This window comes from Globicephala melas, chromosome 14 (assembly GCF_963455315.2).
Source record: "Globicephala melas chromosome 14, mGloMel1.2, whole genome shotgun sequence".
Classification (NCBI taxonomy): domain Eukaryota; kingdom Metazoa; phylum Chordata; class Mammalia; order Artiodactyla; family Delphinidae; genus Globicephala; species Globicephala melas.
The window spans coordinates 55738975-55760348 of record NC_083327.1 but is presented as its reverse complement, the minus strand read 5'-3'; the positions used below and the strand labels follow the sequence as shown (position 1 = coordinate 55760348).

At 35.3% G+C, this 21374-nt stretch overlaps 1 protein-coding gene and 1 non-coding gene across 2 annotated transcripts in view; one reads left to right on the top strand and one right to left on the bottom strand.

The window, feature by feature from the left end:
- LAMA2 (laminin subunit alpha 2) overlaps positions 1-21374 on the bottom strand; it is a 606143-nt gene that overhangs the window by 489131 nt on the left and 95638 nt on the right. The window lies entirely within an intron of this gene.
- LOC115851569 (U8 small nucleolar RNA) lies at positions 504-630 on the top strand. The gene has a single exon (XR_004038847.1). It is a non-coding gene; the product is annotated as a U8 small nucleolar RNA (small nucleolar RNA).

Sequence of the window (21374 nt, the reverse complement as noted above, 5' to 3'; positions counted from 1 at the left end):
AGCCAGAAAGAGAAAAACAAATACCGTATGCTAACACATATATATGGAACCTAAGGAGAAAAAAAAAAAAAGTTATGAAGAACCTAGGGGCAAGATGGGAATAAAGACACAGACCTACTAGATAATGGACTTGAGGATATGGGGAGGGGGAAGGGTAAGATGGGACAAAGTGAGAGAGTGGCATGGACATATATACACTACCAAACGTAAAATAGATAGCTAGTGGGAAGCAGTCGCATAGCACAGGGAGATCAGCTCGGTGGTTTGTGACCACCTAGAGGCGTGAGATAGGGAGGGTGGGAGGGAGGGAGACGCAAGAGGGAAGAGATATGGGAACATATGTATATGTATAACTGATTCACTTTGTTATAAAGCAGAAACTAACACACCATTGTAAAGCAATTATACACCAATAAAGATGTTAAAAAAAAGACTTGGTGCAGCCAAATAAATAAATATTAAAAATTAATTAATTAATTAATTAAATAAAGTGCTAAAAAAAATCATCAGGTAGGATAATCCTCACCTGTTCCTCCTTTTGGAGGGCAGATACAGAGTGAAATAAGTCAGAAAGAGAAGAACAAATGTACAATATCGCTTATATGTGGAATCTAGAATAATGGTACAGATAAACTTATTTGCGAAGCAGAAACAGAGTCACAGATGTAGAGAACAAACTTACGGTTAACAAGGCGGGGAAGGGGGCGATGGGATGAATTGGGAGATTGAGACTGACATACATACACTACTATGTATAAAATAGATAACTAATGAGAACCTACTGTATAGCACAGGGAACTCTACTCAATGCTCTGTAGTGACCTAAATGGAAAGGAAATCTAAAAAATAGTGGATATATGTATACTTATGACTGATTCACTTTGCTGTACAGCAAGAAACTAACACAACATTGTAAAGGCAATAAAAATTAATTAAAAAATTAAAAGTAAAATGCTAAAAAAGCAGGTTTTCTTTATATTATCTTATTACATAAAGCACAATAGGGCTTCCCTGGTGGTACAGTGGTTAAGAATCCGCTTGCCAATGCAGGGGACACAGGTTCAAACCCTGGTCTGGGAAGATCCCACATGCCATGGAGCAACTAAGCCCACGCACCACAACTACTGAGCTTGCACTCTAGAGCCTGTGAGCCGCAACTACTTAGCCCATGGGCTGCAACGACTGAAACCTGCGCATCTAGAGCCCATGCTCTGCAACAAGAAAAGCCACTGCAATGAGAAGCCCGAGCACCGCAACGAAAGAATGGCCCCTGCTCGCCACAACTAGAGAAACCCTGGCGCGGCAACAAAGACCCAACACAGCCAAAAATAAATTAATTAATTAAAAAAAAAAATCAGGCCTGACAGGAAAATGCTGCTGTTATGGCCATTAAAAAAAAAAAAAAAAAAAAAAAAAAACGACAATAGATAACGTTAGTAAATCATTTTTTTTTTTTTATTTCAAGGCCGAGATATCTGAGTGGGCTAAGAATGGAGCAATCATTATCCCCTCCTCCTAGAAGAAAAATGTGAGGTGTGTTATCTATAAAAATTAATGAAGAAGGAAGAAAACAAAGAAAGAAGGAAGGGGGGATGGAGAGAAAAATGAGGGAGAACTTAAACTCACTGCCTTACACAAACCTAACCTCAGCAGCTAACATAAACACTGAGAATAAACTCTGGGAAAGAAACCTTTGCATTTTTACACAAAAAGGACAGTAAATCATAACTTATAGAAGTTTTTATCCAAAATAACACACATTAAAGTAGAATTTTCTTTCCAGTATATTTTTTCTTTCCAAAATAAATTTCTGACAACTCAGCAGATATTTTATAGAAGTTTTGAATGTTACTGAGGAATCTGATAATTCCTTAAGATTTCACTTGAAAATCTGGATCACATAAATTGAAACCAGGGTGAAACTGTGTCAACAAGCACTAACTATAAATATGTCCTGAAATGAGTTTAGTGGGAAATGTGTTAAATTCCATATAACAGATTATGAAGCGTCAAAAAGATATTGTGTTTATAATTTGACAATAATTAGAACGTGTCAAAATATGAGCATATACTATAATAGAATATAAGAAAAAGAATTAGAAATAAAGTCAGAAAATAAGAAAAGTACATTGTTCTTAGTTTGCAGATTAAAATCAAAGTAAGAAAAACAAGAAACTCAGTTTACAATTTAGTCAATTAATTTCAGTCAAACTGTATTTACTAAGAGGACAATATGTTAGGCTCCGATGATTCAACAGTCCACAAAACAAACATGATCCCTGCTCTCACAGAAATACATCCTTGCTAAATTGTTCAGAAATACATATGGGTGTAAAGCAATGAGTATTGAGACATGACTGTATTTGACTGAAAATAACCACCATCATCCTACCTCTGATTTGGAAACCTATTTTTCTAAAATGTTTCAAGACGTAGCAGTAGTTTACATGTCCACCTTGCTCCTCTTTGCTGCTACTACCAAATCAATTTTCTCTTTCCCTCCAGAAATCTCAGCTTATTTGAAGCTTCTATCATCAAGCTATACCACCTACTACATCCCCCACTGCTTTCATAAAACCACCTTCCAGGCATTTTAAAGACATGGTTTCTGATTCATCTTCCTTCCCACCTCTCCTTGTGTAACAGCAAAATCTACACATGTGACTCACCCAGTGTTCAGGTCCTTGACTTCCTCATCAACCTCTTTTATGCCTCTCCATCTCCAGTACCCACCCTCAGGGCTCCTCCCTAGACCTGGAATTCACCACACCACCTCATCCTTTCAGCTCACTTACTCTTGTACCCCATTACAACAAGTCATGGTCCTTTCTCTTACCCATCCTCTCTTTCCTGCCATCATTCCCTCCTCCCAGGCTTAATGATTCCATGATCCATCCTTAAAACCACTGCATTACAAACCTCCTCAACTCCATTTCTCTTTTAAGAAAGCTGCTTCATTCTTTTACTTAAAAATCACTGGAAAATTTGAACATCTTATCACAGGTATGAACTCTTGAATAGTCAGCTTGTACCTACAGTTCCAACCTTGACTCCCTTACTTTACCCTAGTCACACTGGCCATATCTTGAACCCACCAAACCCTTTCTTACTATTATGCCTATCCACTTTTTCACCATTCTGCCTTGTGAGCTTATCTCCCCAACTCTTGACTTGCCAGCCTCTCTCTCATCCTTCTCTCAGCTGCAATGTCACCTCGACATACAGTCTTCTCTGGCCATTTCATCTAAAATAACTTGACACAATGACTTTCTATTACATTGTCTTATTTCCTTCTTAGAACTAACTGTATATATAGTTATGTTGTTTAATTACTTACTGGCTATCTCCTGCATTAGACTTATAAGCTCCATAAGGACAAATGCCCTTATCTGTTTTTTCGCTTTTATATTACATATTAGCAAATATTAAATTCATACACAAATTAATAGAATGAATAAAAGGGAAGTAATAGGAGAGTAAGGTTTGACTATATACATGTCAAAAATCTAAAAATAGTAAAAAAAAAAAAGAAAGGGGGGGTGGAACTGGATGAAGGCCATCAAAAGGTGCTAAAAGTTCCAGTTATAAGATACATAAGTACTAGGAATGTAAAAATCATGATAAATATAAACACTGCTGTATGTTAAACACAAAAGTTGTTAAGAGAATAAATCCTAATAGTTCTCATCACACTCAAAAATTTTTTTCTATTTATTTAATTTTGTACTTATATGAGATGATGGATGTTCACTAAATTTATTGTTATAATCATTTCATGATGTATGTGAGTCAAATTATGCTGTACACCTTAAAATTATACAGTGCTATATATCAATTAAATCTCAATATAAAGGAAGAAAAATAAATGAACAAATAAAAATTGATTTAGAAAGGAAAAAATAAAGAAAAGCAGTAAAAAAAAGAGTTCAATATTTATTTAGCCATCTATACAAAAAAAAATCAGTGTATACCAAGTCTACTAATTATACTCTTATTTTGGTCAATATAACTAAGAGAAATTAAGGCATATAAATGTATTTTAATGTAAAAACTGGTAATAACATAAAAATTCACTAATCAAAAAAAAGAAAAACCAGTCAAGTGGGTTGTTTGATAGCATATAATAAGGAAAATGATACCTGAATTCAATTTTTGAAAATTAAAATTAAAGTAGCATGAAAAATATAGGTAGAACCCAGAAATTCATCTATAAGAGAATCAGATTTAAACTATGAAATAACAAAGATACGCTAAATCATAATATTTACAATAAATTCTGAAATTCACAAATATTAAGTAATTGAATATGTCATTGATGAGTCACAAATCTAACGAATCATGGGATTTCTCTACCAAATATCAGGTTCTTATCAACCCTCTTAACTTCATCCTACAGAAATCTTCTTTAACTATCCAGGTAAATACAGTATTATGCTAAGTATAATAGAATTATGTCAAATACATATATTATCTGACATAATATCTATGAGAACTTTCACTCAGAAAATAATTTGTATTGACTATATATAATTCAATGTGATAAACTTTTACATGTTCTTTATTCTCTCTGCCCATAAAACTATACCCATGAGGATACTTTTTAACTATCTCTAAACTTCTATGGGGTAGAAGATTATAATAAATATGTGATCAGGATTTGTATAATAAGTGTTATTTTTAAAAGTAATCTTGGTAAAATATACAGTGGAACTTACACCCAATTTAATCTTCAGTTTCAAAGATAAAACTACATAGGTTCGATCAAATGGTAACAATACAAATAAATAAACAAAAAGCTCTCAGCTCAATATTGATTCAAACTACCATAAGAAACTCAAAGTGTATCAGACTCTAAATAGATCAGATTCCATCCCTTTAGTATTCCTTTAGCATAGGTATTATAAACTCTGGCCTACTGTCCTGGAATGGTTCCATAACCTTGGTGTGATACACTAAAAACACCTTCATTCACAAATTTGGACCATTCAGCTAGTTGGAAATTGAGTAAACTAATAAGATAACGGATACCCCAAATCCTGGGAGTCTTCCTTGAAATAAAAATCCTTGGTATTCCTTGCTTTTCTCACCTGTCCTTCTCACAGTTACAGGTGTGTAATCATACGACAGAGATTCCTAATCTATCCTTTTGATTTGGTCCATCAATTTTCAGCAGTTTCAGATGTCACAATCCATTATGCACCATTCCTTAAAGCTCTTCTGTCATAAATATCTAATTCTCTGGTTCTTAGCATTGACATAGCATTAACTCTTAAAATTTGATTCATAAAACCACTCCAGTTCTCAAGTATAATACTCCCACTTGAAATTAGGCTACCAGTTTATTAAACACCACAGAGTATTGCTCAAAAAGCCCAAGCTGATTAGTCTTTAATTAAAATAGCCACAGTTTGGACCTTTAATATCTCACTGGATTTAAACTTTCTATTAATTTTTCTCTGAGTCTATTAATCATAGTAATTAAATGAGAGGAACATGTGGAACAAAGACACTACTTTCCTTCATAGATTTCTTGTTTAAAAAACACTGCCTCCCCCCACCCCCGCACGAACACACACACACACATTGTAAAGTTTATGTTTTTTAAAAAACTATTATTTCTGCATCAAAAAAGCTACATATTTTCTTTCATGTAGCCAGAATAGTCAACCATAACAATGTGTATATTAGGGCTATGTTAATTTTCAAAAAAAGGGGGGAGCAAGGATGCAGGTAAGAGTGTCTTTCATGTATATGCTGAAAAGCTCACACAAAAGAGAAGAGAAATGTACAACTAGCCTGTAATGATGTGTGTAATATATTCTCAATATAATATGTATAAAATCTAACATATATAAATTTGAGTGTAAATTTCCCATCCCCTTTTGAGTTGCCTAGCAACACGAAGGCACCCAGAACCACTGTCAAGACAATGTTACTGAAATTTGTGAGAAGTAACTGTTCACTCATTGTTAAGTCAGGCTCCATCTACATTATATCTAAACTCTTGGTGGATCATTTTCCAGTTTCTGCTGCTAGTAATGTTTTCATACGAAAAAGAGAGTACTTTTCTTCTCTTCAGCTTTCCAGTCAGGATGTTTTTGGCACGATCGATACATGTGCATAAAAATGTGGCTGTTGTCATTTAAAATAAATAATCCATGGCACTCACTGCTGAGGTTCAGTGATTTCATCTGCAGAAAGATTTTGCAGTGTATCTCCGGGATGGTTCTCATTGACAGGTAGAGAAATTAAGTAGTACCAGCGATGTATTTGGCATATGAAACCCAAAATACTTTTATTAAAAAAAAAAACATTCTGCTATCTTAAATGAAATTTCCATTCTACTTTTGGATAGCCTTGTACATAACTGAGAATTGGACCTTACTTTGACACTGTCCCAAATTTATAGTTTTCTCTTCACAGCAGTAGATTCAATGAGGTGATACACATGAAGTATCTAAAACAAAACTGTCAACAAACAGTGAAGACAAAAAGGACAAAAGCCATGTGGAAACACTGAAATGTTATTGCACAAAATATTGGTTTCTTCTTACCCTAACCTAGCTAGTCAGGAATTACGCTCTTCCTACTCTTCACTGAACATAAATGTAATTGGATACTGTAGAATATAGACGTGTTATTTAAATTTAAATGTGAAAGCATGATGTGTGTGTGTGTGTGTGTGTGTGTGTGTGTGTGTGTGTGTAGTTCTCCTTAAGTGACAATTCCTGGGTCTCATATCCAGATACCCTAAACTGCAAAAAAAAAAAAAAAAGATTTTTATCAAAGATGATAATTATTTGAATGCCTTATAGTTGCAAACTATTTCTAATTTGCAACATTTCTCATTTAATGGAGGGCTACATACCAACTCCTGAAATAATCTGATCACAGAACAAGAAATGTCTCTAACTTCAGTAAAACCATAACATTCTTGAGGGATATATCTTGGGATCACAAATCTCATAATACATAAAAAATTTAAATGACTAGAAGTTGAACTTCTTTTTAGGTACCACTTCCTGCTATGAAACAAAGTTTTTATAACTTTTTAAAAGTTAATATAAGGTGTTAATTAACTGACAACCACACTGCAATGTTGGTACTGTGTAGTCAGCTGGACTCACTTACTGGCTGCCAATAACTGAAGTCAGAGCAAAAATTACTGTCCTTAAAAATTTCAAAGTGTATTACACACCTTGGAGATTTCTCACAAATATCTGAAACTGAAAGATTTGTAACTGTATAGGGTAAATCTATAAATGCCAAGGCTCTATCACTGCATTAAAATTTTTAAACAGTTGATTATGTCAATTATTCTATACTATATGCTATAATATAAAAAGGGTTAAATAATTCACAATAAACATGCTCTGGCCATAGAATACAGTGGCAAATTCATGCTGTGATTTAAAATAATGTGGACATAAAAGAAAATTACTAGACCATGAATGCATTTCTCAAGTTAATATTCAAATGAGCCTAATTCCAGGGTTTTGCTTTCACTGGAAATTAAACAGATGTACAGATGTCAAGAGTACACAGGAAATACTTTTGAAAATTAAAACTTAAATGGTCAGTTTGCTCAAATATTTCACCAATGAATTAGGTATCTAATTCCAATATCATTTTATTTTATCTTAAAATAGGTTTCATAGCCAACCGTAAGTTTCTCCTGAAGGGTTTCTTAAAGAAGTCAGCAACTGTCACAGACTTTTGTATTCTAACAAAACAGGAAGAGTTTTTTTAAATCGTGCTTTTTGCTTCACTATTTAATATGAGAAGCAGATTGCTTTACCTTCTTCAATTTATTGTGAAGAATTCTAAAATGAATTTTTATGTTATTATACCAACATTACTGTATTTTACTTTGAAAAATTTGTAAAGCAAATATGAAGATGTTTTTGCTTCCATAATAGATTGTAGTATTTTCATCCATTTACATTTTGGGGAGCACTAGTTTTACCAAAATATAGCAATAGAGTGTTTCATATTTCAGGACAGCAGAGGAAAAAGGGCTATGTCAATTGATACAAATTTCTATTTGTAAACCAGTCATCATTATTAGGGGAGAAAAAAAAGTAGAAGGAAGCAAACCTAGGAGAATAAAGTAAGCTTCCTAGCAGGATTCTGCTCTCAGGAAAAAAAATAAACAAAAATCACAAGGTGATTTTTCCCTTTGTACGGGACAGATTGTGCAATACCCCAAATCCCAAGAATTCATTCTTTTTGAACCAAAATTCAACCTAAATGATCATCTCTATGTTTATACTTGTTTAAACTGATTGAATCACAATCTTCTACCCAACATTAAAGAAATAACATTGAAATTGTCCCCTTTATAATGATTAAAAAGCATTTTTAATACCTACATTCTTAGATCTGTAGACTAGTTCTTTCAACCTTTAAATACAGGAACCCATGCTGATTAAAATATCCTCTTTATGCATATATAGAAATACACGATATTGTGTGATTTATGTACTGACAAGTCCTCCCAGCTCAATTAAAAACTAATTTTAGCTCATTTGTTTTAGGTAACAAACAACACACAATGAAAGTATTTCAGATTAAAGCTTTCAACAATGAACTCTCTGATTAAGGCAAGATAAATAAGAGTCAAAGTGGCCTGCTTGAAAACAAAACAAAAATACAAACTAGTCTTTTACCACGTACTTGGCTTAAGGCAAACCAATAAATATTTAATAAGCTCACCACAAAGAAGTCCACTTCTTCCCAGACACAAAACTCTATTGGGTGTTATTACCTCTAGCTGTGGACCCAGAGCTTCCATTAGCAGGATCTATTATAATAGGAAGTTGAAGCACAGAACAACTTATTAGGAGCTCGGGCAGCCAGCCAGGCTCTAAATGCATGTTCATATTTGAAGATATATGTTTTCTTTGTTAGATACACATTTCTGAGATGTTTCACTTGCATCTCATTTGTTGTTGTTTTATTCCTATGAGTTACAATAAAATAGTCCCTAATTAAACCATCAATAATCAATAATTAGAATAATTACACCCTTCAGGGAACCAACAGGAAATACAAAAGAGAATAATATTTTTTCTGAAAAGGACAGGCCGAGGAAGAGCTGAAAAATAAAAAACGCTAACTACATATTGTGTGCTGCGGAAGCCTGATAAACACTTCTCTGAAACAAAGCTATATGAGATATCCTGGCTTGTGCTAGAGCTTTGAGTTTAGTAATATTTCAGCAGTGGCCATAATAAATAGAAAGCATTTAAAAATAATAAACATTTATAACTACTCAGTTCTATTCAGCAAAATTATCTAGAAAACTGGCTTTTATAAATATCAATGAAGTTTGATGTGAAGTGAAAAATAGTAAGTTACATTTTATAAGCTCTTATTATGTGCCAGGTCCTTGTATGTATTATCTGTAATTCTTAGGACAGCTCTGTGAGGCATAGATTTAATAGGCAGAGTACCTGAGGCATGAGAGGAAAATGTCTTGCTTTCTAGTAGCCAGCTAGCAAAGGTACAACAAGAATTTTGACACAAATTCAAAGGTCTATTCTTACTTAGCCCATGCAGGCTATTTGAATGCTATTTTGTAAACTGATGCTTTATCAACTGAGCATATATGAGCACCATGCATGATTTCACTCACTCAAAAGAAATTAAGTTCACATGATTCTTCTCTGCATTACTCCATCTTCATAATTTATATTTAATTTTTACAGTTTTTAAATTTTAGAACAAATGTTTCACATGTATATGCTTTACTACAATTCAGTTGTTAAAATTTTGAAGGATGGAGCCCTATTTCAGTAATTTAAAATATATGTATAAAGTATCAACAAACTTGTTAACTAAATATTATAAAATTCAAGAAGCCAGGCTCATATAGTCATAATATCTTCTAGATAATCATCATTTTTAAGCAACCTACATCCACACATCACCACCACTGCCATTCTTTATAAAATGTTTTTGTGAAGACAATCCTTTCACTTCTAGAAACTCAATATTACTTTATAGAACAATTTTGTCCTGTTTTTCATTTAACTGACTAGGAAAGGATAATTTCATTTTTATTCCATATCCTATTAATTTGAAGTGAATCTAATAGACTTGATAAATGAACAACTTTAGCATGAAGAAATTTCTGAGTTTTCTAAATCAAATGCTTCAGTTTTAATTTATTTGGCTCAACTCAGATGAAACTTAATCTCCATCAACATAGAAAATAAATGTGGAGAACCAAATTTCTCTTAGTCCTATGATTTCAAAGACTTAAAGAAAAAAAAATATTTCTAATTTATTCTAAATTCTGAGCACTTATGAGAATACCAATCACTATTTAATTGTCCAGGCAATGCTTACGCAGTATTGGGCTCCGTGCCCCCTGATCCCTTCTCATGCCCATGGTAGCATATGTAATGTACATTATTATAGTGCCTTAGTCTTAGGCTGGCCTAGCAGGTTTTGTTTAATACCTAAAACTTCTTTAGTAAAACATTTGTCCATACCTAATGTGTTTATTTTTTATCAAAAAATGCATTTGACGGAGAAAATAAAATGTTACTTGCCCAGGATCACATTTTCATAGCCTGTGCATTGGTTTGGCACTAGCAAGCCTATTTCATTAACAAGTGGACACTTTATTTTTTTTTCCACTAAATTTGCATTGTCATGCCCCCTTTTAAAACTCCCTCACTTGTCCCAACATGGTGCACTCTCTAAATAGACTAACATTTCAAGTACTGATTATCAGATCAAATGTTGAGCAGTACTTGCACAAATAAAAATTATAAAGTAAATAAGCAAAATAGAACCAAGCTATGACTAAACAACAAGGTCCTACTGTATAACACAGGGAACTATACTCAATATCCTGTGATAAACCATAATGGAAAAGAAAATGAAAAAGAATATATATATGTATAACTGAATAACTTTGCTGTACAGCAGAAATTAACACAATATTGTAAATCAACTATACTTGAATAAAATGAATTTAAAAAAAACCAACAAACTATGACTTTGGTTGACAAATGAGTTACACTGGTTCCTGATTTTCCTTTAAAAAAACAAATATAGTGACATAATTTGAAAAAGGCATTTCCAGTTCAAGTTGGTGACATTTTTCTCTGAAAAAAGAGGGTGAATTAATATGAATGTAAATATTTAGGTGAGTATTCAACTTAAGTGAGTACTCTGGTTAAGCTAACTTTATTTCCATCACAGTAGCAAGAGACCAATTAAGGGTCATTCATTTATTCAAAAAACATTAAGTGATCAGTTTGTGCCAAGCACTAATCTAAGCCCTGGGAATACATAGATTGTTAAAATGTGAGGAATCAGTGACCAGCATAGAGAGCAGCGTGCTCTTTTTCTTCTCTACAACTTCAGACTGAGCTCCACTAGAGACCTAAACTCTAAGGCGATGTTTATCACAGTTGCAGGCTGAATTAACCCCCAGGTACTATGAAGAAGTTAGCAGACCACCCACCAGGAGGGTGATGTTTTCAATGGTCTTTCTTTAATTTAGCAGAGAAGATTCTTCCACTAAACTCTTTGAACAACTATAACATTAAGCCACTTCACAAATTGCCTACAGGGTTACAGCCTCTTTTTACTCCTAAGTAGGGTAACTTCTAAGAATGAATGTTGGTGCTACTAGCAGTTGTATCAGGATATGAAGTGTAAACCGGCATGGTCCTGGGCAAACAAGAATATACAGTCATACTATCTATAAGGCACTGAACTGGTTTTGATTTCTTGAACTGAACTTTTTCTTCCCTCAAACCCAAACATCCAAATACATACACACACACACACACACACACGCTCATGCACGTACACTTGCAGACTGTCGATTTCAAAAGTTGATTCAACCATAGTAGCTACATGAACTTGTGCAGTCACTAAGCCTTTCTTACCCAGTTTACTTACCTGTCAAATGGGGTTAATCTCTATATTTACAGAGTTTTGTGATAATTATAATTATATAATTTTTAATTCAGGAAAAGTGTTTGGCATGTAAGTTTTAAATGTAATACATATTTATTATTATTTTAATTATTGTTCCACATCGACTTTGGCCTTTGGAAGGGGCACTAGAGATTATCATAACATCTAGGATAGTGGTGATCCTAAAATCATTGGTCAGTAATAGATATCCCCTTTTCTGTTCTCATCAAAACACTGTTAGAAATTTCCAAATAGTTTAAAAAACTCAATTGCTTTACATTTGAAAATTGCATGCTGAGTAACTAATATGATAAGGTATTCTATCATACATTTCATAATATCACCTCATTCAATTGTCAAGTACAAACTGGAACTTGCCATCTACCTCTAAAAGGATTAAACTATGAGCCGCTGCAGCTGCTGACCTTCAACACCCCCTGAAAGGAGTTCAGGGTGGAGATCAGGAGTGAGGCCCTCTGTGCTCTGGGAAAAACTGGCAGAACAGGTCTTCAGATAGTTAGATATATTCAGGATAAGATTTTATAAGCCAAATTCTTGCATCTCCTTGAACCTAGAAAGGCACTAAAATCCTTCATGGTGACGTCTGCTCCTCGTGACTATCAGTAATCTTCACAAGGGTAGCAGCAACCTTCTGCAAAAATGTGTGCTTGATTGCATGCGCTCCCCTTTCACAAAAATCACATATATACTGACCTTCCCACCTGCCTCTTAGGAGCTGTTTCTCAGAGCTATCTGAAATGCTATCCCCCGGGCTATAGTCCTCATTTTGCCCCAAATAAAACTTAACTCACAACTCTCAAGTTGTGCATTTTTCTTTCAGTTGACACAGCCTTCACCACAGACCTATGGAACAAATGAAAAAAGTTAACTAACCCGTCTAAAGTCAAAAACGTAGTCATTGACAGGCCAGGAATTGAACCTGGATCTTTTAACTTCAAGTCCAGGACTGTTCCCTTCAAATTGAGTTTTCCCTTTTTCCTCTTCCCTAACCATCAGACATACCCTCAGAAACTTTGGAACATAAAATTTAGACACATGATTTGTTAGATAATCTGCAGGAAAAATACACTATCATATACTGGTCTTGAGATTGGAAAATGGTCATACCCACACAGAGAGGAATTTGACAATATCTAATTAATTTATATTCACGTTCACCCTTTGACTGAGTAATCACACTTTTAGGAATCTATTTAAATACATAGTGAAAAACATATAAAAGAGACATACACAAAACAATTGCCTGCAATCTACTTGTAGTAGCAAAAGACTGGAAAAACTACCCTTAAGTGGATTCTTTGTAAAAACTATTTTGAGACATTCCCCTCAAAATGTAAAGGTAACCCAAAACTAAAGAAAACGGTGACACATAAGGGAGAGAATAAACAGGATGGATAGACAGAGTCTAGTTTTCCCTGAACATACCTTTATTTCATAGATTTGACTTTGGAACTATGAAAAAGTTCTACATTTTTATGAAAAAAACCAAAACTTTAAAAATTGTAATGCCCGGACTTCCCTGGTGGCACAGTGGTTAAGAATCCACCTGCCAATGCAGGGGACACAGATTCAATCCTTAGTCCAGGAAGATCCCACATGCCATGGAGCAACTAAGCCCGTATGCCACAAGTACTGAGCCTGAGTCCTAGAGCCTGTGCACCGCAACTATTGAGCCCACCTGCCGCAGCTACCAAAGCTCGCACGCCTAGAGCCCGTGCTCCACAACAAGAGAAGCCACCGCAGGGAGAAGCCCGCATGCCACAACAAAGAGTAGCCCCTGCTCACCACAACTAGAGAAAGCCCACGTGTAGCGCCGAAGACCCAACACAGCCAAAAAAAAAAAAAAAAAAAAAAAAAAATGTAATGCCTTAAAGCAAAAAATCACATAAAACAAATGAAGCTGTGATTAGAATTGGTAGCTTAACCACATAAACATTTTTTCAGGTGAATATTTTTTTAAGAAAGGTAATTTGACTGCACATGTCTAGTGGGATGTTTCAGAAGTACAAACTAATGACTACGAATTTTTTAAAAATAATTTCAGTAACTATGTTGTATATGATAATATTGGTATTATTCTAAAAGTACATATACAGACAGAGAGATAGCATGACAGAGCAAATAAATTATTAGGAATAAAAGCTTTCAGTAAATGAGAAAATAGATACAATATAAAATATAAAAAATTAAACATAGCCCCATTATCCTAAATGGACATACCAGCATGAACTCATGATGTATTTTCACTATCAAAAAATACATATTTCTCACATGAGCCGCTGCAAGACCTAAAAACTACCGACATATTAACAGTGAATTGCCCTACAGGCCTAGATGTGGCCTACAAATATCATTTCCCACTACAAGGACCAGAGTTCCTCTGTGAAATGACTGTTTCTAAGAGTAAGACACAAGCAAGACAATCCTGCAACATCTTCATATGCCAGACAGCACAGAAAATAGCAAAGAAAATTGAGCTGTAAAGACTATAAAAAAGCCAAGCTGAAAACACTCCCACCAGACAAAGGTGGGGCAATTTAAGCATTGATAGGGATAACTACAATGAATTGAAGGACATCAAATATGTTCAAAATCCATGAATTCAAAAAGATACGTGGAATCTACAAAAAAGGTACAAATGAACTTATCTACAAAATGGAAATAGAGTTACAGATGTAGAAAACAAACACGGTTACCAGGGCGTAAGGGGCAGGGAGGGATAAACTGGAAGATTGGGATTGACGTACACCCAAAATATCAAGTATTTAATCTGTTTTCCTGTGTGAACTCTAGCTGGGGTTAAAAAAAATAGTCAATGATGGAAAGCTTTTCTTTATATAAGTATTCCAGCAAATATATTAAAAAGGAATGTTAGATTATCACTGACTATTTGATGATAAAACATAATTATTGTTTACTTTTTAGTGTATAATGATATTGGGATTATGTTTTTAAAAATAATCTTTGTCTTTTAGAGATGCATTCTTACATATTTGCAGATTACAGATTATATGATGATATCCAGGATTTCCTTCAAAAGAATCCAGTGAGGAAAGAGGATAGTCAGTAGGGTTTCAGATTTAAAAAAAAGACTAGAAGGGTAAGCTGGGATGAAGTGAGAGAGTGGCATGGACATATATACACTACCAAATGTAAAATAGATAGCTAGTGGGAAGCAGCCGCATAGCACAGGGAGATCAGCTCGGTGCTTTGTGACCACCTGGAGGGGTAGGATAGGGAGGGTGGGAGGGAGACGCAAGAGGGAGTATACATATACATATATCCCCATATGGGGATATATGTATATGTATATGGGGATATATGTATATGTATAGCTGATTCACTTTGTTATACAGCAGAAACTAGCACACCATTGTAAAGCAATTATACTCCTATAAAGATGTTTAAAAAAAAGACTAGGTGATGAGTAGTGCTATTGAAGTGACTAATGTGTACTTGAGAAGTTTTTTATACTATATTCTCTATTCTTTATGTTTGAAATTTTCCATAATAAAACATTTTTTAAATATTGGAGGATTAATGTCAGATTCTCCAGTGGGCTCCAAACCGAAGTTTTACTTTGTTTTTGTGTGCCATTTTGTTGACACTTTTAGATCTTGAGTCAAACTTTCTTATTAAAGTCAATCCCCTCCCCACAATCATCCAATGTTTTTGTCTTTATTTTTGCCTCACTTTCCAATAAAATGTCTACTCCTGTCCCAACATCAAAAGAGCAGAATTTTGCCATAAGCACTGAATAGTTTAAAATTGCATAGTGGTTTGAAGTGTTCAGGCTGGTAACAGCACTGTAAACCTTGACTAATCCGTATTATAAAATAGCACCCTTCAAAAAAGCCCAGGAAGCTATCAGTTTCTCCTCAATCAGCACAAGCAACCATCTGACCCACTTTCCTTCAGACAGACCCATTCCACATTCAGGACCATGAACATCATGAACATAAATCTAAAAAGAATGAGGCAGGGGATGAACAAGAGTTTTTTAAAAGCTGTACTTACAAGACACTATATTATGATTTATATCAAATGAATAAAAAGTGATACAGTCTTTGCATAATAAAAATCATGTATTTCAGACCTACTAATTAATTTGTAGAAGATCTACACAGAAGAGCAAGAAAATGATAGTTTCTAATAAACTTTGAAATATTCATGAGTCTATTTTCCATCCTGATTCAATGCAGTCAAGTGATTCCCAAGGTGTATATAGGAAACTTATGTTGTTTTGTAATACAAACACAGCCCCCTGAAAACTACCCCCCTAAGTACTCCACCCCCGAAAACTAAGGAATCAAATAAAATTTAACTAAACCATGTCTGTCACCATCTAAACTGACTATCAAGATTAAATTACAGAGAAATTCAGATGGAAACCCCAGTAAGATTCGTGAGAAACGTCTCTCTTTCCCATCGCAAAAACTTCATTAAATTTTTCATCTCTAGAAAGAAACTTTGTTTCTTCCACAGAAAAATGGTTTTTACTCTGAGAAATTTGTAATTTGATCCTGCAGAATTTGTAGGCACAGCATTTTTCCTTTAGAGGTGTCCAGAAAGTTGAAACAGCCATGTTTTGAACAGAGAAAATGAGAAGTTTAGAGAAAAGGAGAGTAGCAGAGGGAGTTCACATCCAGATACTTGTTTCTAATGATCTTCACGTTTAAATACATGTGAATGGGTCCTTAATGAGAGAAGTAAGTTTTCAAACATCTGCCAGGAATGAGGAGGCATTAGTCAAATCGGTTATACATAGTGACTACAGCACAGCAAGAATGTGAGCAGCTGATGAACAGAAAAAGATCATGTCCGACTAAACATGAGAATTTGCTAGTAGTTCTGAATTGTCCCAGCATCACAGCAGAAAACAAAATAAAACAAAACAGAATGATGTAGCGGTTAACCATATCGGGGCACGGGGAAATGAGAAGGACTGAAAGATAGGAAAGGAAAAGGTGGAATTGGCAAGAATAACTACACTGCAAATTTCAGGTAGTCGTGCATGTATCTATTATATTTATTCACTGTACACTTTTTTGTTTTTTTTGTTTTTTTGTTTTGCGGTACGCCGGCCTCTCACTGTTGTGGCCTCTCCCGTTGCGGAGCACAGGCTCCAGACGCGCAGGCCCAGCGGCCATGACTCACGGGCCAAGCCGCTCTGCGGCATTTGGGATCTTCCCAGACTGGGGCACGAACCCGTGTCCCCTGCATCGGCAGGCAGACTCTCAACCACTGCGCCACCAGGGAAACCCTACTGTACAATTTTTTATGTATTAGCACTGGATATAAAATGATGAACATAGGACAATATTCAATAGGGTTTGATTTCCTTAATTTTCAGTTTAATGAAGGAAAAATAACTATCAGTGGTACATATTAAGTAAATGTCACAACTAATATCTGTATTATGTGCACAAAATACTTACCTGTGTACTTGACCCAAATCCCTGAAATTCAACTTCCTAAATAAATGGCAAGTGCAGTCATTTCTCTCCACTCCCTCTGCTCATTTCAGACCATTACCATTTCTTGTCTGGTCCACTGCAATATTTTTCTAAGCCCTTTTCTTGCTTCCCTACTGCCTTGACCTCCAAAGCATCCTTCAAAGCTCATTTTTTAAAAACCAGCTCTGAAGCTGTTGCTCTTCTAGTTAGAGTCCATCAATAAATTTCCATAAACAGATGATAAAATCCAAGCTTCTCAGCAGTGTGTTCTTCCATCTCCCTCACTGTCCTCTCCTTCTATCATTCTTTCACAATACAATGTTTACTGACCACACTGCCTGCCTATGCATAATAGAATACTCCCACTTCCTCAAGCCTGTGAACATTCACTTTTTCATTCTCTGGGGGGGGAAAAACATGAATTTACAGGAAATTCAGAGTCAGCAGCATCTGACGGACCAATGGGAAAAAGCTCAATCCATTATTAATCAAAAAGGTAAATGAAGACCACAATGATATATCATTTTCACTCATAAAATTGACAGAAATTAAAATGTATTTAACATTCTACATCTTGACATATTCACTGTTTTTGAGACCTATACATATGGGCATAATATTAAAATAAAATTGCAAGTAGTATCTTACGGAATGTACAAAACCATTTTAAAAATTGTAAAAATATAAATGTCAATATTGACTATGTATATATAATACATATGTAAAAGTATTTTTAGTGGAAAGGAAAATGGCCACAAACCCATGATGGTGCTTTCCTATAAGAGAGGCAGAAGAGGAGTAGGATTTAGGGTAGAGATAGAGGTGAGTTGTATTTTGTTTTATTTCTTTGGTGAGAAAAAGAAAACACGACATGTCAAAAGTTGTTATTTCTAAGAGACAGGACTGTGGGTATTTCTTTTTTCTGTGTTTTTTAATTTTCTCAGTATAAAAAATAAATAGACAAAGAAAACACAATTAATATCCTCAAAGAGCAAAGCAGTGAAGAAGGCAAGCAAGGAAAACCACAATTCTGATAATGTGTGACATACTGTTAGAGGGCTAGACTGTGCTGTGAGAGCAGAGAGCGTGGGCTGCCTAACTGACCAGGAATTACAGGATGGCTTCCAGAAGGAGTCACTGCCAATTAAGAGATGAGTAGAAGTTGAGGAACTGGGAATTGGGGATTGTGTTTTTGTGTTGAAGGCAGTAAGAATAGCATTTACAATGGAAAGGCAGCAAGAGAGAATAGGATATTCTGGAGGAAGTGGAAGTCATTTTTAATGCCTTGGGTTCAGATGGTGTACAGACAGGTAATAAGAATTGAGGCCAGAAAGGCAGGCAAGAGTGAGATCCTGAAAAGAAGTATTTCCAACTCTCAGGACTTTGAACTCTATCCTGATGGATGGGAAACCACCAAAGACTTTTAATCAGGGGAATGATAACACCAGGTGTAGATTACAGACAGATCACTGCAGGGAGACTGAACATGACCTGCACTGGCAGAGAAACAATAGGGCAGAGGGAGGGGAATCAGGAAGTATTTCGGGACTAAAAACTACAGGACACACTTAATTACATGTGACTTTGAGGAGCAGAAAGAATAAGATGAAGCCAGGCTCTGGCTTAGCCACCTGGATGAATGGGATGTCCTTCATCAAACAGGAGAATATGGGAAAGAGTATGTAGCTTGGTTTGGGGAAACTGGAAGGATAAGAACTAAGACTTTCTAAATACTATCTTTTGTCCAATCCTACATTTGTTCAGTGATTAGTATCCCAAATTTATTTTCATGTTATTAGTACTGGTCCAAAGAAATCTTAAGATATACATATTAAAATCAAATCTACTTTTGTTGTTACTGAAGTTCTCAAGAAGCAAGAAAAAAATAAAATATCTACCCTAACTTTCTAAAACAGACACATAGTTCACTAAGTATTTGTGGAGGGAATATTAGAATAACAATCATGATATTTCAGCTGGTAGAAATATTTTTATACAAAAGTTTCACTATCTCTCTGGCACCATGGAAAAATAAGCTTATTTATTTATAGATGTGAAATTCTTTTAACAGATATGTAGACAGCTTGATAAACACAAGTTTCCTAAACTTAACCTAATATGACCCATTATTCCATGAGAAATGTCCCTCAAAAAAAAAAAGAGAATGGACTTTTTTGGTTAAAAAGAAAAATACCAAAGAGAACCTCTTTAATCAGTATGAAAATCTAGAACCTGGCATGTTATTCACATATGTGAAGTGCCATTTCATGTGGGCTATAGTGCGGGAAGTCCGGGGATCTACAGGACAACCAACAAAATATTTTAAAAGGTACAACAAATGTTACTGTGTATGACACCAATCTAGAAAAGTGAAATAACCATTTTTCCCTTACAATGTTCTAATATATGATATGAGAAATGACTGTTGACATCAATTCATAAAATGTTTCTCCTAATAGCAGACAGACCTTTCATTGTTTTGTACCATAACAGCAGTGACAGCCTACATTTATTGGGACCAGACATGACACTAAAGATCCAATCCATTTCCTATTTGATACTCTTCCTATCATTTTATCATATCAGTTACATTGATAGCTTTTGCAAGCCATGACCAAGCTACTCTATCCCCCGTGGTGTCAACACGAGTTTACTTTCTAGGGGGTTCCATATCCCCACGGTTCCAAAGGGGATCCTCTACATATCGACATATAAATATTTAGACTTTTAAACTACCTCTGTGGAGATTATCTGTGGTAGAAAAAGTGGTGCCCTCCAAACATCCCACCTGCTCTTCCATGTCACTCAGATACCTTGCATTAGGTGAGGCCGTGTGATGGGGTTCTGGCCAGTGACCTACAGGTATAAGTGGTGCTTGTCATCCTGGCCAAGAAAGGAGGAGATGCATGGGATTCTCCAGGTGTCCCTACATCAGTCAAGGTGCCCCGCAATTGTCCATACAGTGGAGCACCCATTAGTTCCAGTCCTAATGTGGCTATTTGAGCAGAGCTCCTCTTTCTACCTCCCTAGTAATCCAAGTTGGATAAGTAATGTGAGAAAGAAAAAACCTTGCTGTATTAAGCCACCAGAACTGAGGGGTTGCTTATTATAGCAGAATAACCTTGATTAGCATGAACCAATAGAGTAAACCCCCCAAGGTCAAATGCGCCACAATCTCAACTGTCTCCTGCTATTGTGGGGAAAAGGTGGACATTTAAAAAGATTATCCTCAGTTCCTTCTAAACAGTATCTGTTTTAAAGAGAAACTTTAGGGCTATAATTTTCAATAGTGATTTTACATCTACTTCGATGCTAATATTACATAGAACTCACATTTCTGAAGACTCTGATGACAAGAAAGAGCACATTATCTTGCATGATCTATTATCAAAGGGCTAGACTAGACAGAAGTCTTCATCCACTTAAATATTTTTTGAGCCCCTCATCGTGCCAGGCACTGTTTTAAGACACTGAATGGAGGAAACTGAACAAAATCCATCACAGTCCCTGCTCTTATGTTGCTCCCTACCAAGTTGAAGAGATAAGCATTAATAAAGCAATTATACAAGCATATATAAAACTGTGTGTGATAGTCCTGAGTGCTGTTTGCCAAATACTCCAGCTTTCCACTTTCTGGGCATACAGATGGTAAGGCTGTATACCCTGGCCCACTATGGGTGAGTGGGGGCCATTTAACTAGTTCTGGCCAATGCATTGTGAGAAAAAGTAATATGAGTCACTTCTGGGCTAAATATTTAATTGTTCCACAGCTCTCTCTTTCCTTCCATCATGGCCACCAGCAACACTGAGATGATGACTGCTCCATTAGTGATTAAGATTAGTAGAGCCCTGTGCTGACTACAATGAACATATATTGTGAGTGACAAAAAAGTTGGTTGCTTACAGCCACTGAGATTTTGGGGTTGTTTGTCTTTGCAGCATAACCTAACCCAG